The following is a 14,835-nucleotide window of genomic DNA, read 5'->3' on the forward strand; positions in this document are numbered from 1 at the left end:
ATCTTTCCCTGTGACAGTATGGCTCCTATTGCGTAATCTGACGCGTCGGTCGTTACTACAAATTCTTGGGAGAAGTCCGGGTATTTTAATACCGGTGCTGTAGTTAGTTTTTCTTTAAGTATTTCAAATGCGTTTTGTTGTTCTGCGTTCCACTCGAATTTGATATCTTTTCTGGTCATTTTTGTGAGTGGCTTGGAGATTGCTGAAAAATCTTTAATAAATCTTCGATAATATTCGGCTAATCTTACGAAAGCCTGGATGTCTTTTACTTTTGTTGGTCTCGGGAAGCTTTTTACTGTTTTTAATTTTGAAGGGTCTGGCGAGATTCCGTTTTCTGTTATTACATGTCCGAGATACGTCACTTCTTTCCAAAGAAATTCGCATTTATCGGGTTGTAATTTCAAATTATAGTTTCTCAGTCTTTTCAGCACTTCAATTAATCTCTTATTGTGCTCTTGTAAACTTGCTCCGTATACTATTATATCGTCTAGATGGACTAAGCATTGTAATCCTACTAGTCCTGCTAAAACGACTATTATTGCTCGTTGAAATGTCGCTGGGGCATTTTTCAGTTCAAAAGGCATTCGATTATACTCGTAATGTCCGTATTGTGTCGAGAACGCTGTTTTTTCTTTATCTTCTTTTTCCATCGGGATTTGATGATATCCCGAGGCGAGGTCTAGCGTGGTAAAATATTTTGCTTTTCCCAGTTGGTCTAGGATATCGGTTATGTTTGGCAATGGGAAGGAATCTCCCTCCGTTAGGTCGTTCACAAACCGAAAATCTATTACCACTTTCAGTTTTAATTTTCCTGATGCGTCTCTTTTCTTTGGTACTACTAGCAACGGCGCATTCCACGGGCTCGTGCTAGATCTAATAATTCCGTTTTTTAACATCTCTTTCACTTGTCTATTCACTTCTTCCTTGTGCTTTTCTGGCAAACGGTACGGTCGGACGTTGACCGGTACGCTGCCCGCTTTCGTGGTAATCTTATGCGCGACGATATCAGTGCATGTCAGTGGTTCTCCTTCCACATGCAATACATCGCTGTAATCTCTGCAAATTTCCATAATGGTGTTTTTTTCATCTTCGTTTAAGTGTTGTGTGCGTATCAATTTTTCGACTTTTTCGCTACGCGGCATTGTTTCTTCTGCTTTTTTTACTTGGTTTATTTCTATCTCTTTTGCCTCTTCTTGCTCTAACTCCTCTAATGTTACTTGCGGCATTAGCATTTCGACTGTCTTCTCCGTCGTATTCAGTATGCTTGCCGGACATAGAAAGTTTTCTGGCATCACTAGGCAATTTCCTATGAACACTCCTGGCATTGTCTCTTCTGCCTGTATTATTCCTAGTGAATTTTTATCGGTTGCGACTTGTACTATTGTCTCGCTTCGCGGTTTCAAAACCATTTTCTTATACGGGTATAATTTTAATGTGCTATTCCCTATGCGTATTGAGCTCGACTCGTAACTATATGACGCTCGATGTTTCTTTATAAATCTACGCCTAGTATTCCGTCGTATTCAATCGGAAAATCATCCTTGACGACATATGTCGTGTGCTTGATCTTTCTATCTTTTAAGTCAATAGTTGCTGTAAATTTTCCAATCGTATGGGCTTTATGACCTGTTACTTCTGTAAGGGCCATTTTATCCTCTTCTATCATTGTTTCGCCTTTCAAATGTTTTACTTTTATTATTGATACGGCCGCTCCGGTATCAAACAGTAAATTTATTTTTTCGCACTTTGCTTCTCGCATGGGCAGAGTGATTAAGTCCAGCCCTGCATGCTTTCGCGGCTTGTTCGTCATGTGTGACACCTGATACTCTAACGCCGGTCGGCGCTGCTTTGTGTCCTCTTTGTCTTCCTCATCGCTATTCGCGGCTGAATTACTGTCTTTTTTCCTCGTGCCATTCGTTTTTGGGTGAAAATTTTTATTTTGTCCTCTTGGATTATTAGGTTTGTTGTGATTCGTCTTTTCTTTATTTGGTCGACCATTTAACAGCCAACATTCTTCGCGCATGTGTCCTGCCTTCTTGCAATAATTGCAGACTTTATCTATCGCGTTTACGCGGGGTGTCCTATCGGGTTTCGGTAAGGAGAAACGGTTCGCATATCTATTGGTACGACATTCCCTTCCGAGGTGCCCGTATTTTCCGCATTTTTGGCATTGTAATATCGATCGGTTATCGCGCGGTTGCGGCGAGTACGCATAATTATTTTTGGGACGCGGCGGAATTCCACTCGGCCCGTTTACTTTTTCTTCGGCGCTCGCTCCGGCAATCGCTTCTTGCAATGTTGCGAAATGCTGAGCTCGGACAAGTAACTTGATCTCATCTCTCAATCCTAATTGGAAATTCTGTAATGCCTGTTGTTGAATCGTTTCTAATATAGTTCGCTTGCTTTCTATGGTGTGATTTCTTCCCTCTATCATGGAGTCGTATAGCTCCATCGCTAGCTTATCGGCTCTTAATCCGAATGCTCTTGCATTTTCTCCGAGTTTTTGCTTGAGTGTATTAAACTCTAGTTGTAAGTGTGTTGTGCTTTTGCGGCTCAAATAGCAAACTTCTAATTCCTTCTTTAGTTGTGCGAAATCTCTTATCTCTCGCGTTTAAAAGTTTATCATTGCTCTTCCTTTTAGCTTTGTGCATAGCACTGCTTCTAATAGCGTTCCTTCTTCCATAGGATTTATGTTTTTTATTGCATATGACGCGGCGCTTAAGAATTCTTGTAATTTACTCGAGGCTCCGTCGAACTCGGGTATCATGTCTCGTGCCCCTTTTAAACGTAGGTATCCGATTGCGCGCTCCGCTTGGTTCCGAATATCGTATGACGTTCTTCCGTACGTCACTACGAACGGGAGGTTACTTGGCTCACGTCTCGCGTGAAATTCGCGGCGTTCAGGATTCGCCGTTTCTAGTTGATTTACGCGATCTTGTAAGTTGCGGATTCCGTTTAATATCTCGTCGAGAATGGAATCTCTATCGTCCCGCGGCGGTCCAGCCCGTGCGGGTATCCGGTTACGGTGATTCGCCGGGGTGCCTCTTTGTGATAGCACTCGATTAAGACGGTTTATTTCTTCGTCTATTTTCTCTGGGATTATCGGCGCGTTGTCATTTACGTTATTCGCGTCGCGGTTGCTATTTGTTGCTTCCGCCATCTCGATTACGTTCACGTGTCTCGGGGCAGAATAATACTCTTGCGGGTCAAATACGCTGTTATCATACGAGGTCAATGAGAACTCTCGTCTGTGTGTTCGCCTACTGGTCGTACTGTCCGCGTCTTCGGATTGTGCGTGCGCGTGTGAGGGGTGGAGTCTATTTTCGTCGGGGCAGTTATTTTGTCCTACTACTCTCGCGTCTAAAATTATAACGGAATCGTCGAATTGGGATTCGCGTTCGATTACGCTGTTCGGGTGTAATTCCGGTTCTGATTCGTTTTCGCTTGAGTAGTACGCGTCTTTCTACGCACGGTTTCGCGATTATCGCTTACGACTTCTTCGGTCGTTTGCACGGGGCTTAACGGTCTATTTCTACGCGCTCGTCGTGACGTCTCGCTATGGAGCCACGATTGGTTTAGTTCCGCAGGTGGATTTTCGTTTTCTGACATCTACGGTGATTGCGCTGTACATAATTTGCTTAGTCGACTTACATTACGGTCGCTAGTCGCATGTTGCTGGTCGGTGCTTGTGCCGCCTTATCTGTCGGTGAGCCTCCGTTGAGGTAGGTCGGTGCCTTCTCGGGTTACGCTGCTCGCTTGTCCCTCGTTGGCCGCTACCGTGTTGTCCGTTGCTTTTGAATCTGGCTGCCGTGTCTCCGTTGAGGATGTTGCACTGCCTCACTGATTCACTTATTTTTCTGTTTCAGCTGCCGTTCCCGTCTTCCTGCCACTGGATCCCTTACGCTGCCACCATTTGTTGTGCCCCCTTTTTACGGCGGGACACCTGGGATCGTTTTATCCACGGAGGAGGCGGGATCGATTAACAACACTTTTCAATAAACGATAACTTTAATTAATCCACTCTGAGTTACAATGATTATTCGCGTTAAACGCCCGTCGCTTCGAGACTCCAATTGCCCTCTCGTATCCTGTTGTCGCTTCCTTTTGAATCCTCGTCCTGTCCTTCGATATCGCTGAGTTGCTCGATCATATGTGGGCCGATTGCGCAACTCATCTCTTGCTGATTCGGCGTTGCGTAATTCTTTCGGGCTTTCGCGGTCGCGTTCCCTATTATTATTCTCTTTGTCTTTCTTAATTTATATTTTATTATTATATTAATTGGGGCCGCAACACTCTGCTACCTTTCTGTCTTTTTGCCTTCGTCTCCTTCTCTTGCCCCGCGGCGGCCGATCCACACCTCTCAGCTCACACCGCTTGGCGCTCCGCTCGATCATTTAATCGATCAAAGCCAGCTCGCTACTACCCTCACTTCTCACATCCGCTGTCCGTCGGTATATCACCTCACTCGCATGCCGACTCGATCGATCTTACGATAGATTTTCTACTTTCTTGCTCTCTTTTGCTCGAGAGAGAGAGAACAAGAACGTGCGAGTAAGAGGAAAAGAAAACGAAAGGAGAACGGAAGCGAGAGAGAGGCCGCGAGCGCGCCGTGTGACGTCACGCGAAACCCTTCACTGCGGACCGACGCGGCCGTTGCACGCGGACCCCCTTCTCGCGGCGCCCGAAAACGCGAACGCGGTTTCCCCTCTCCCCGCGGACCTTTCTACGCGGATGCGCCCTCCCCGCGGATCCTTCTACGCGCCTGCAGCACCCGTACATCGGCGCTATTTGCAAAATTTGCAGTTTTGCACATGTCATTGCATAAATATAAAAAATGCTTAAACATCTCTTGCTGGGTAAATGATGGATCTGTATCTTGGCGAGTGGATCATGTATAATGCGCTACATGATAAATAAATGTATATAATATGGTAAAAAATTTAAATTATTTTTTCTTTTCGTTTACCGTTCCTTCTATTCCATGTCATTAGAATTACGCTGCGATATTGTTCTCAAGTTTATTTAAATAAATTAATAAAAACTATTCAAAAAATAAAATACTGTTGAGAGAAAGAACATGAATACGAGCTACGAAGAGGAATGGAGAGAGACCGCGCGCGAGGGAGAGATAACGTGAACGGGGGCCAGGAGCGAGAGAGAACGCAAACGAGAAGACGCGCGTGAGGGAAAGAGATAACGCGAACGGGGCCGGGAGCGAGAGAGACCGCGCGAACGGGGGAGAGAGAACACGAACGGGGGACGGGAGCGCGAGAGAACATCAACGAGAGGGAACCCCTCTCCGGGGACCCCCCTCCCCCGCGGCGCGCCGAAAACGCGAACGCGGTCCCCCTCACGGCCCTCACCCCGCGGCGCCCGAAAACGCAAACGCGGTTCCCTCCTCCCCCTCTCCCCGCGGCGCCCAAAAACGCAAACGTGGTTCCCTTTCACCCCCCCTCACCCCGCTGTACCCTCCGCGCCGCGGACCTTTCCTCACCCCCCGTTGGAGCACTTGGGGTAAAACCGGCCATTCTACCCTACTGTTCTATCTGCTAAAAAATAGTTCAAAATTAGTTCAAAAAAAAAATCTCTGGTGCGCGAATTTATTGAAAATTACAAGGGTGGGCCGATGTCATCGCTGAGCGAATATGCCAGCAGCATCGATCAATTAACTGAATTTTTTTTAAAAAACAATTTGGTGACTCCCTCTGCTACTGCAGAAACCTAGCAAGGTTTATGGGTTATTGCACCGAGTGCAAAGCTAAAATAACCGGTCGGTTGCAGAATGCGCCAACAAGAGACATTGACGTGATATATTCATGTCGGATAGAAAACATTTGATTTTATCTTTACACAGACAGAAAAAAGAGACAATTGAGAGGCAAACGCCGTGAAAAAGTGGCCAATCAAATGATAGAGCAACGAAAAGATGCAGTCATTTTCCAGCGAAACGAGGCAAAGCATTCTATTCACAGCATTGGTTTACTAAAAATTTCATTGCATGTATTGATCACCAGAACAGCAACAAATCTATACTGCTCGGTGCAAAAAAAATCCAAGTGCTATTCTAACGATTGATGCAACGGGAAGTATAGCGAAACGAGCAACGAAGCAAGATCCACACGTGTTCCTATATCAATGCATAGTGGTAACCAAAGAAGGTAGTGTACCAGTTTTTTAGATGGTATCTGCTGATCCAAGATTGTTTTTGATTGCGCATTTCTTACGATTTATTCTGTCCAAAGGTGTGCCCCGATCCCCCACAGTCATATGTGACTTTGGACGTGCTTTGATAAATGCCGTTGCCGAAGTATTTGGCAGATGTAACAATATGCGAGACTATTTACAAAAATGCTACGATGCTGTTGTACAAGGTTTTCGCGTGATATCAGTGTCATATGTAAGGCTTGATGTCAGTCATTTTATTTTCATGGTGTCCCGGTGGAAATGCTTTGACCGAAAAGTAAGCGCAGCACGAAAATTCTATATACGGTGTATTTCCCAAGCATATCAAATGCAAGATTTCGAGACGTTAACCTATTTTATTAAATCAATACTGGTCGTATCATTTAAGTGAATCAATCGGCAACACGCGCGACGGAGTGCCAATATCAGCTGAAATACGTATCCAAGCTCTCAATAAGACAATTCAAGGAGTTCTTTTCAAGGACATTGAGGATAATGTCAAAGAATCTAATGAGGACAAGGTCAGCGAGAGTAGTGATGCAGAAGACGACATTGATACCGACTGGCAGATGTGGGCAAACACATTATACTGAAATGCGGAAAATATCAGCAGAAAATCGAGAAACGGAAGCGTAATTAACGCATATTTCAATTCCGACTTTGCTAATTGTTTGAAAAAAAAAAAAAACAGTTAATTCCGTATCTGCCCCTTTGGACCGGCATTATGCGATGTCATTTCGAAGAAAGTTTAAAAATAGCAACGTCCTTGTCGGTAGGATCAGAGTTTAACGGCTAAATAATCAAAAACGGTCAAATTTCGAGTGAATAAAGGATGTTGAAAATAAATTTAATAACTTCAATAAAAATATACAATTATGTTAACGTTTTGAGCATTTCTTGGCCTTCTTCAGAACCATAAATAACGATGACTAATATATTAAATCATCTCGTATCAATTTACAATAAAAGAATTGGAGTAGATCTGACGCATCAATTTACAATAAAAGAATCGGAGTAGATATCACCCATGAAATATGGACAGATAGTCAAAGTGAAGTCGGAGAGTACATCGTGGAATATTCGTCAAAGTTACATACAATATCGGCCGTATTCTTCATTGCATGACCCATGTGTGTCCATGGAAACCAAGTAATCAATACTTGTATTGAAAAGCCTTCTCTGTCGCAGACCAACTTAGTGGCAACTATATAGAAAATTTTTTTTGAAAATCCCGTAAGAACAAAATAAAATTTCTTTACTGAATTTAGACTAATAGAGGACTCACATAAGCGGTCAATACAACAAAAACGAGGATGAATTCTCTCCATTATTTTACGAAAGCGTGTGATTACCGCGAAGAATTACAGCTGACTGATTGTGAGAAAGTATTCACATCGCAAGGGCATAGTAACCAATAGTCATTATTGTTAACAGACATTTAAGATAACAAATTCAAAATATCAAAATAGACATTGTCCAATAATTCTGTGTCCTTGTTTAAATTTATACCATTTGGCTGCTCTTTAATATAAATCATTTCCGCGATCAATCTTTTTTGGTAATTATGCTTAATTTCTAAAATGCGTGTATTATTCCAATCGAATTAATGATTGAATTTTGCAATATGTTCTGAGACAACCGAATGTTTGGACTCATCCAGTTTAATATTGTTTTCATATTCTTTCAATCTGGTATGCAATTGCCTCTTAGTTTGACCGACATAAGAGGCATCACAATCCTTACAACAAAATTTGTATATCACATCGCTGTTAGAAAAATAAGAATTTCCATCCTTCTGGACCTTAATGATGCTACTAAGTTTATTAAGAATACGATATTCCACAGGATTTTCTGATTTATTCACAGCTGAAGCAATGATTTCCGAAGTAGATTTTAAATATGGCTTAACAATAAAACTCTTTTTTTGTTGGGAACATTCAGAATAATTACAAGTGTTATTGTTATTCTTTAAAGACTGAAGTTTCCTCAATCTTTTATTAATATGTAAGAATATTAAATCAATAGAATACCCATTTTTAAGTAATACGTTAATAACAAAAATTAAATTTTTATTGTAAAAGCTAGGGTGTGTCAACATGATTGCTCTGCCCAACAGACTATAGATTGTTCCTCTATTTTATGTTGAATAGGATGACTCGAAAAAAAAGACAATAGTCTACCCGAGAAAGCTTTGTTATAAAATCAATCTGTTAGAATCATGTTGTTTCTAACAATCAGCATCAGATCCAGAAAGCTAAGGCAACCATTTTTCTCGTATTCAACTGTAAATTTGAGTCTGTCGTGGTAATTATTAAAGTGATATACAACATCTTGAACGCTATCCTTTAGAACTGTCATAACAATATCAACATAGCGCCTGTAAAACGATAGACGGATATTCAATGTGCCCAAAATCCTTTCCTCCAAGTCTTCCATAACAATGTCGGCCACAGTCGGAGATAAAGGGGAGCTCATTGGAGATCCAAAAGTTTGTTTGTAGATGACATTGTTAAACGTGAAAAAGGTGGAAGCCAAAAGACTGCAGCAATAAACTTAAATTGAGATAACTTTGTTTTAGATTTAATAAACTTCCACCTCTTTCTTAAGCCCTCCACGACCAATTCAGATGGAACGTTCGTGAACAACGATACCGCATCCAACGAAATCAAAATCTCAAAATCTTGCAATTTTATTTTCAAGAGGTCGGTGCACAAATCAAAACTATTGTTAACGTGGCTCTTTGGTTTCGGTAAACTATCTGCTAAAATTTTCTGTAAAAAATGATGCTAGATTATATAGAGCCGTATTAACTGATGAGACTATTATTCTGAATGGAACGTTCTTTTTGTGAATATTTGGAAGACCATAAGCTTTTGGAAGTATAGAATCAGTAGAATGTAAGAAAAAATATTGATTCTTAGAGATATATTTTTTCTGTAGCCATTTTTTAATAAGATTATTTAATTCTCTCTCAATTTTGGCAGACGGATTTCTTTCAACTACTTCATACGTGTCATTGTCACTAATTGTAAGTAACGTCTCGATTTTTTGAGTGTACTCATTTTTGTCTAGTGCTACAGTGACATTACCTTTGTCAGCTCTTGTAAAAAATCGCGACATTACGTATCCTAATTCGATAATTTATTGTATGTTTTTTATAGTTGCATTCTAAATCTTTAATGAACTCATAAATGGGTTTTTTTTCTGTTAATAGAGAACGGTAAACTAAATTTATCTCCAAGCTGTAGCAAAAATAAAACTTCGGTTGGAATATCAACATTTGAAAAATTCAAGAACCATTTATTCAGTCAGAATCAGAATTTGAATGTGCAAATTTAATGTTATTAATTTTCTCCCTTCCATCTTCTGTGTTTTTACACGAAAACTCTATGGGTTTGATTTTTTTGTAGAGATAAATTCTCTTGGATTCCAACAACCAATCAAGCTTCTTTTTATGTATAGTGTGATGTGCAATAATCTGTTGCCAAATATTTAAAGGTAAACAATCAAAAAGGAACTAGACAAAAGTTTTCTCTTAAGGTCATCCAAACATCTATGTAAATCAAATTACTCAATTTTTAAACTTTCCGTTTTGAAAAAATGCGATGTGAATACCTTCTCAGTCAGCTGTAATTTTTCGCGGTGATCACACGCTTTCGTAAGATGATGGAAGATGATGGAAGCCGTTTACCCGCGCTTGCTTGAATTTCTTCACGTTGACATTCAGAGCACTGGGCAGAAATCACATTGCGTCAACACCCGCGAGGGCCATCGCAATGCTTTGTTTTAATTAGACAGTCGGATTCCCCTAGTCCGTGCCAGTTCTGAGCTGAGCGTTGAATGGCGGCCGAAGAGGACGACCACGACGGCTCGCGCCGCCACCTCGTTCTGTTGTATCGCTTATGTGAGTCCTCTTATTAGTCTAAATTTAGGGAAAAAATTTTACTTTGTTCTTACGGGGATTTTCATAACATTTTTCTATATAGTTGCCACTAAGTTGGTCTGCGACAGAAAAGGTTTTTCAATACAATTATTGGTAAACATCCCGTTTAGGGGACCCATCTCCGATGGCCTTGACCTTGACATATGTTGTCAAGGTCACCCTCCTGAGTGACCTTCAGAAGGTTTTAGTCGGGGGTCGCTTTTTATTAAAAAAATATTAACAAAAAAAGTTTGGAAAATATAGCAGCTATTTTGAGTATTGGAAGGCATAAACTAATATATATGTCGAAATAGTTCACGCATACACTTTTCACGCGAACCGAGGTTCACCCACACCCCCCCTGCTTTCGGAGGAGGTGCGGTAGCCCCGAAATAGTTCACGCATACACTTTTCACGCGAACTGAGGTTTACCCACACCCCCCCTGCTATCGGGGGAGGTGCGGTAACCCCGAAATAGTTTACGCATACACTTTTCACGCGAACCGAAGTTCACCCACACCCCCCCTGCTTCCGGGGGAGGTGCGGTAGCCCCGAAATAGTTCACGCATACACTTTTCACGCGAACCTAGGTTCACCCACACCCCCCTGCTTTCGGGGGAGGTGCGGTAGCCCCGAAATATCACGCATATACTTTTCACGCGAACCGAGGTTCACCCACACCCCCCCCTGCTTCCGGGGGAGGTGCGGTAGCCCCGAAATAGTTCACGCATACACTTTTCATGCGAACCTAGGTTCACCCACACCCCCTGCTTTCGGGGGAGGTGCGGTAGCCCCGAAATATCACGCATATACTTTTCACGCGAACCGAGGTTCACCCACACCCCCTTCCTGCTTTCGGGGGAGGTGCGGTAGTTAGTTTACGCATGGGTTAGTTGACGCGTTTTAAACAATTAAATACTGTTAAAGCGCGTCATCTAACCTACATAGGTTAGATGACGCGCTTTAAACAGTTAAATACTTTTAAAGAGCGTCATCTAACCTATGTAGATTAGATGACGCGATTTAAAAGTATTTAACTGTTTAAAGCGTGTCACTAATCTACAAAAACGGGGGTGGGGGTGAACCTAAGTTCGCGTGGAAAGTGTATGCGTGAATTATTTCGACATATTTATTAGTCATTTATGCCTTCCAATACTCAAAATAGCTGCTATATTTTTCGAACTTTTTTTGTTTATAACTTTTTAATCAAAAGCGACCCCCGACTAAAACCTTCTAAAGGTCACTCAGGAGGGTGACCTTGACAACATATGTCAAGATCAAGGCCATCGGAGGTGGGTCCCCTAAACGGGATGTTTACCCAATTATTGAACTCTTATTTGGTTTCCATGGACGCACATAAGTCATGCAATGAAGAATACGGCCGATATTGTATGTAACTTTGACGAATATTCGACGATGCACTCTCCGACTTCACTTTGACTATCTGTCCATATTTCATGGATTTCATGGATGAGATCTACTCCGATTCTTTTATTGTAAATTGATACGAGATATTTTAATATGTTAGTCATCGTTATTTATGGTTCTGAAAAAGGCCAAGTAAAACTCGAAACGTTAACATAATTGTATATTTTTATTAAAGTTATTAAATTTATTTTCAACATCCTTTATCTGCTCAAAATTTGGCCGTTTTTGATTATTTAGCTGTTTTGGTTAGTCGAGCGAGATCATATTGTCAGAGTTTAACGATTTGAAATGCCGTGCGTTTGACATTAAATTGTCAATGCGCATTGATAAGTTCGTTCTTCATTATTTGGACTATCTTGATGGCAAAGTGAAACTGGCTTCTAACGAACAAGATCTGCCATTAATAAAAGAAAGAGATTTAAAAGGCAGAAAGATTATTAATAAGGATGAATTTGAATCACGCATTTAAAGTTCTCGAGAATCCGAATTTAGTTTTGAGGCTAGCGGGTTGGAAACAACATCTGATTACGAACTACATAGAAGTACGGAAAACACCCAACATGATAATGGAATCGACATACCACACAATGACAGCGAGACTCCTCAAATTGGCAATAAAGAGCAAAAATTGACAGAGACAGAAATATAATGCAAAATTCGATACGTTTTTACACTCTGTCGGTTTTAGCTGTTTATGACTAATTGAAGAAGTCTCACTATTATTGTCCAATATATTTATTTCATTACCGTACGGTAATTATCATGTGTAAAAACGTATCGAATTTTATCAACGATGAGACCGATGCGGATTGTGAGGACAGTTTGACAAGTGATTCCTTCATAGGTGATAAAAACGTCCAATCGAGTACGGCTAATAACTGTAACATTTGGAATACGTGTGAAAATTGGCGTGGGAAAGCCGGAAAGGAATCGAGCATCGCTAAGCCAAAAGAATCTCCGGTCAAAAAAAGAGCAAACCTTCATATTTGGATATATGCCCGGAATGGGAATATATTAAAGATACAAAGGTCTCAAAACTTTCAGTATTTAAAAATGGCTTGTTTTGCGAGCCTGTAATTATGGGAAAGTTTAGGCTCAACCTAAAGAAAACTTGTGCGTTTGATTCGTTGTTTCAAATAATCATGAGCGCGATGGCATCAAATCAAGTCTATTGCGAGATACTTAAGAAATCGAATAATCAGACCATACGATTGGCTCTAAAAGTACTAACAGGCAAGCAAAAACTCACGATAGTTGATTACCGAGAGAGAGCAGACATACTTTCCAAAATGGGACTATTCAAAATAGAATCGTTCACAAGAACAATAAAGCGCATGGATACTGAGTGTAACGTTGCCCACTTAGCTCAATATGTTTTTAAAGATATATCGAGCCACAAAACAAAAGTTTTCTGCCAATGCGGATATAATTTTGACACGCAAAGCATTACTCTCAGCATCAATGTTGACTTAATATTTTGTTACGGTTTTGGTTTTATGCAGCAGGCAATAGATGACGGACATAAAACAAAACAGACATGTCAAAAGTGCAGCACGCTCATTGAAGACGAAATAGAATATGGGCCGCACGTGATTATTAATACTAGTGTTGTAACTGATGACAGGTACACTAGGACCAAAGATATTTCCGGGGAGCGGGCGCGTGGGCGGAGTTAACCACGCGCCCGCAGCCGACCACGGTCAGCACCCCCGGAGGTAGGGGTGGCGGTTTGGGGTTAGTCCCCCCCAATCCGCCACAACAATATAGGTTTGTCCGTCAGGACAGTGGGGAGGGGGCTCACAGAGCCTCCTCTCCGTAAGGACACACAGGCGTGGGGAGGTCTCGGACGGTATGCTTATGCGATTCCCGAGGTCTCCCTTCAATAGCGCCGAGAGGGACTCGTGAGAGTTTTAGCCGGTAGGCCATGCACGTAGTATCTCCGCGATGTACGTGCATGGAATCCGGCACTCCCCCCGCCTCTCCCCGGAGGTGGGGGGTCTTTCCCCTTGAGGGCCACTGGGAAAACCTTCGGGAGTTAGCTCTGGCGCTCCTGAAGGGACCCCAGTGGATGAAGATGTGTTATACCGATGCCATATAATTATTGCCTATCATGGTTCCCGTCATCTCTGAACACTTATATGCCACTAAGTTGGTCCAGAAATGTATGGTGCCTTTTAAAATTGTGGATTTGCATGGGTCTCCACGGGACGATGACACTTAATAAAAACGGAAATTTAACTGGAGCATGATTGATTTGCGAAGAAAGCGTTCTACAATGTTTAAGTTTTTTGACTTTGTGATTGCGGTACGTCTCCATGTTTGATTGATTGCGATTTGACCCCGATATATGTTAGTTTATTAATTATTTGCTTAATTGACAATTTTAATGAAGTCCGAGTATGGTACAAAACGTCAATTTAATAAATCTTGATACAAGTTAAAATTGTTGTAACATCGATTAATGCTCGTATATTGGTCCTACTCCTCATTATAACATTTTATAACAAAAAATTACTTTTGTACTAAAAAAATACGTTTAAAGGAAAGGCTACGCATTGAAAACATTATAAAAAAAAACAATACAAAAAACATAAATACGAAGCAGATAAAGAAATATAAATAACTAAAAAAAATATAAAAAATGAAAATAAAAAATATAAAAACAAAAAATGAATAAAATATAAAAAAAATAAAAAACAAAATTTATAAAAATAAAACAAAAAGAATGGAGCCAAGTCTTACCACGGCCCCGTCGGCTTTGGGTAATGCTGAGAGTAAGAAATATTGTGTAACTAAGATTTAATAAACCCAAGTTGCAGTATCTTTATAAAAAAAAAACTCAAGTGATACGTATGTTTGCATTCCAATTTAATAAAATTATTAAATTGCGCTACTTACGTGTGTATTATCTCGAAAAATAACTATTGTACATTTAAAAATCAAATTCAAGAAGTAGCATCTATACAAAAAAAATAGTTAAATAAAACTCAAGTAGTACGTATCTTTGTATTCCCATTCAAGAGTTTTCCTATTCCAACCCAAGTGCTAGTAGCTTTAATTCTTCTTTTAAAAAATAATATAAAATTGTGTTACCCTATTCAAACCCAAAGTGATATGTAAAAATTAATACAATTTAAAAAACTTTTCAAATTTTAGTTTAAAAAACTTGGCCCTGCTAGATATTTAAATATGCGGTAATGTTACCTTAATACTTTTATGCACAGAATAATGAGACGAATCAATTGATATGAAAAAAAGACAGTTGCTTTTAAGAAAAAGTATGCAGATGCGTGTTGCAAATT

General features: G+C 40.6%; 1 pseudogene; it reads right to left on the reverse strand.

Moving 5' to 3' along the window:
* Positions 1 to 1,492: 1,492 nt before the first annotated feature.
* On the reverse strand, positions 1,493 to 3,160 carry LOC139822213 (uncharacterized; annotated as a pseudogene).
* Between the last annotated feature and the right edge of the window lie 11,675 nt (positions 3,161 to 14,835).

The sequence above is a fragment of the Temnothorax longispinosus genome, chromosome 11 (assembly GCF_030848805.1).
Source record: "Temnothorax longispinosus isolate EJ_2023e chromosome 11, Tlon_JGU_v1, whole genome shotgun sequence".
Classification (NCBI taxonomy): domain Eukaryota; kingdom Metazoa; phylum Arthropoda; class Insecta; order Hymenoptera; family Formicidae; genus Temnothorax; species Temnothorax longispinosus.